Raw genomic sequence first — 4,299 nt, 5'->3', positions numbered from 1 at the left:
ATGAGAAAGGCCTAAAAAGGTCCACAAGTCGCGTGGTTAGAACCGACACGCAAAAATCCCAGCGAGTGACAGAGCGTTGCGCTGTTCAGTGGGAAAGAGTTGAGCTACTCGGGGCGCCCACTGAACTTGCTCCGAGCCAAAGGCTCGAAAAAACACAGCTTAGCCTCAGATCCTTTACATAGAAGGCTAGCTAAAATAAACTTACCTTGGACGAGGGTAAAGTTTAGTCAGTTCTTAGGGGAGAGTAATCCACAGCTTCTCGCCCTCTGAACATTCTCCCAGATATGTAGGTCTGGGAGAGTCTCCTCCTGTTCTTCGGAATCTGGAGGTAGACAAAGACAGTACGATACGATCTTGCATCGGGATGACTAACCGATAATGATCATAATCTGACAATTTTTCCGGCTTGAGGCACCGGAGTCAGATTAAAGACACATACTGAACTAAAGGCGTATGTGCAAAGCTTGTCGGAGTGTAGAGAGTCAAGCTGAGTTGACTCGTCACGTGGTGATGACAACAGCCATGTGCAAAACACTCACAACTTTATCGTCTATGTGGAAAAGGTTGCTAACAGCGCTCTCTATGAGAGGCCCTCGCATATAACTATACGAGGAAAAGGCGATAGAGTTGTTTGAATGTGGGGCAGGTTCATCGACAAGCTAAGTTGATCACATTCTTGTTGTGGCATCCTACTAGAATTGGTCACGGTCTGCACCAACTCTCCCCAAGTTGGCCAGACTTAAAACTAGAAATAAGGTTTGCAGCTATGTGAACCTAGAAACTGTAAAGGAGTTGAAAGAACTTAAAGGAATTGAAAGAGGCCTTGAGGTATATCCTCTTGGTAAAGACCCACAAAAGCTCACAAAAGTGGCTTCGAAGGGCAAAACTGGTTCATCCAAAACAATTGGAGAGCTTAAAGCAGAACCAATTCGAATGAAACACTATTGGTGAAACTTCATCATGAGAACGTCACAAGCTGATCACGCTCTATGATATGACTAGTATTATGTTGCTTCTAGTAGGCTAAGCGCAAGCCGAAACATCAACATGTGAAAGTCGTAGAATTTTGCAATCAAACTGTGGCTAGTACTGTGATGTTACTAGTAACCTGGTGTTCCGTCATATGGCCAAGAGAGCATTTGAAGGCGAAACTTCTGCATGGGAAAGCTGCATCATGATCAAAATTTTATATCGAATATTATGTTGACGTTAGTAGGCCTTGGCCGAAAACGCAGCATGTGAAAGGTATAGATAAAAGTTATTGTTGCAGTCAGTACTGTGTAGTTACTAGTAGCTGGATTTAAGCTCAAAATGAGACACTGTTGGTGAAACTTCATCATGAGAATGTCACAAGCTGATCAAGCTCTATGATATGACTAGTATTATGTTGCTTCTAGTAGGCTAAGCGCAAGCCGAAACATCAACATGTGAAAGTCGTAGAATTTTGCGATCAAATTGTGGCTAGTACTGTGATGTTACTAGTAACCTTGTGTTACGTCATATGGCCAAGAGAGCATTTGAAGGCGAAACTTCTGCATGGGGAAGCTGCATCATGAACAAAAGTTTATATCGAGTATTATGTTGACATTAGTAGGCCCTGGCCGAAAGCGCAGCATGTGAAAGGTATAGATAAAAGTTATCGTTGCAGTCAGTACTGTGTAGTTACTAGTAGCTGGATTTAAGCTCGAAATGAGACACTGTTGGTGAAACTTCATCATGAGAACGTCACAAGCTGATCACGCTCCATGATATGACTAGTATTATGTTGCTTCTAGTAGGCTAAGCGCAAGCCGAAACATCAACATGTGAAAGTCGTAGAATTTTGCGATCAAATTGTGGCTAGTACTGTGATGTTACTAGTAACCTTGTGTTACGTCATATGGCCAAGAGAGCATTTGAAGGCGAAACTTCTGCATGGGGAAGCTGCATCATGAACAAAAGTTTATATCGAGTATTATGTTGACGTTAGTAGGCCCTGGCCGAAAGCGCAGCATGTGAAAGGTATAGATAAAAGTTAGCGTTGCAGTCAGTACTGTGTAGTTACTAGTAGCTGGATTTAAGCTCGAAATGAGACACTGTTGGTGAAACTTCATCATGAGAACGTCACAAGCTGATCACGCTCTATGATATGACTAGTATTATGTTGCTTCTAGTAGGCTAAGCGCAAGCCGAAACATCAACATGTGAAAGTCGTAGAATTTTGCAATCAAACTGTGGCTAGTACTGTGATGTTACTAGTAACCTTTTCTTACGTCATATGGCCAAGAGAGCATTTGAAGGCGAAACTTCTGCATGGGGAAGCTGCATCATGAACAAAAGTTTATATCGAGTATTATGTTGACGTTAGTAGGCCCTGGCCGAAAGCGCAGCATGTGAAAGGTATAGATAAAAGTTATCGTTGCAGTCAGTACTGTGTAGTTACTAGTAGCTGGATTTAAGCTCGAAGTGAGACACTGTTGGTGAAACTTCATCATGAGAACGTCACAAGCTGATCACGCTCTATGATATGACTAGTATTATGTTGCTTATAGTAGGCTAAGCGCAAGCCGAAACATCAACATGTGAAAGTCGTAGAATTTTGCGATCAAATTGTGGCTAGTACTGTGATGTTACTAGTAACCTTGTGTTACGTCATATGGCCAAGAGAGCATTTGAAGGCGAAACTTCTGCATGGGGAAGCTGCATCATGAACAAAAGTTTATATCGAGTATTATGTTGACGTTAGTAGGCCCTGGCCGAAAGCGCAGCATGTGAAAGGTATAGATAAAAGTTAGCGTTGCAGTCAGTACTGTGTAGTTACTAGTAGCTGGATTTAAGCTCGAAATGAGACACTGTTGGTGAAACTTCATCATGAGAACGTCACAAGCTGATCACGCTCTATGATATGACTAGTATTATGTTGCTTCTAGTAGGCTAAGCGCAAGCCGAAACATCAACATGTGAAAATCGTAGAATTTTGCAATCAAACTGTGGCTAGTACTGTGATGTTACTAGTAACCTTTTCTTACGTCATATGGCCAAGAGAGCATTTGAAGGCGAAACTTCTGCATGGGGAAGCTGCATCATGAACAAAAGTTTATATCGAGTATTATGTTGACGTTAGTAGGCCCTGGCCGAAAGCGCAGCATGTGAAAGGTATAGATAAAAGTTATCGTTGCAGTCAGTACTGTGTAGTTACTAGTAGCTGGATTTAAGCTCGAAGTGAGACACTGTTGGTGAAACTTCATCATGAGAACGTCACAAGCTGATCACGCTCTATGATATGACTAGTATTATGTTGCTTATAGTAGGCTAAGCGCAAGCCGAAACATCAACATGTGAAAGTCGTAGAATTTTGCGATCAAACTGTGGCTAGTACTTTGATGATGCTTGTAGCCAACCGAATTGGTTGAAAAGCCCAATAAGTAAGCTAACTTGGGAGAGCTTGTTGGAAACCAAATGCTACTAGATTGGTCCAAATACATCCTTCAACAGGGGATCACTTGGCTCGCTTTACGAAGAGGAGCACAGCTATATGTGTTAATTCGGTATGAATCGCAAGATTTGTTTACCGACCTCTCTAACGCAAAAGGCGGTCTCGGCTTCGGCTGTTGACTGCGTCCGATTCAGGGTTATATAACTCTCGATTGAACACATTGATGTTCTATTGTTGGTGCTTCCAATAAAATTGGAACACTTAAAGCAGAACCGATTCAAATAATAGCATTCTGATCAATGATTGCATTCCTTGATCAAGAACTGCTGGAGTCATTGTGATGGCGAATTTTCTTCATAAGAAAATTGCAAAGAGACGGAACTTAATGAGACTAGTATTATGTTGTTTCTAGTAAGCGGAAGCTGAAACAGCAACATGTGAAAATCAAGTTTTGTTCAATGATCTCGAGGCGATAAGTACTATGAAGCAACTAGTAGCCTAAGCATGACTCAGATTTGAGACAGTCAAAAAGACTGGCGAAACTTCTTCACATGAAAGTTACATAGAGAACTACAAATGTATACAGCGAGTATTATGTTGTTTCTAGTAGGCGAAAGCTGAAACATCAACATGTGAAAGTTGTCTGCAAACTGTAGAACGATATGTGATTAGTACTGTGCTGTTACTAGTAGCCAGTCTGACTGTAGAAGCCAAGACAAAGGGAAACTAATGCATCTGAAAAGGACAAGTTATGGAAAGGTATGCACGATAAGTATTATGTTGTTTCTAGTAAGCGGCAGCTGAAACATCAACATGTGAACGTCGTTGTGTACAGTAACCTAGAACTATATAGTCCTTAGTAACGTGCATTTACTAGTACCTGT

General features: G+C 41.6%; 1 pseudogene; it reads left to right on the top strand.

The window, feature by feature from the left end:
- The first annotated feature begins 3,462 nt into the window (after window positions 1-3,462).
- On the top strand, window positions 3,463-3,614 carry LOC142357933 (5.8S ribosomal RNA; annotated as a pseudogene).
- The last annotated feature ends 685 nt before the right edge of the window (window positions 3,615-4,299 follow it).

The sequence above is a fragment of the Convolutriloba macropyga genome, unplaced genomic scaffold (assembly GCF_964194025.1).
Source record: "Convolutriloba macropyga unplaced genomic scaffold, txConMacr16.3 SCAFFOLD_6014, whole genome shotgun sequence".
Lineage (NCBI taxonomy): Eukaryota > Metazoa > Xenacoelomorpha > Acoela > Convolutidae > Convolutriloba > Convolutriloba macropyga.
Note: the sequence above shows the minus strand (reverse complement) of the source record. Positions and strands in the feature narration are given on the sequence as shown.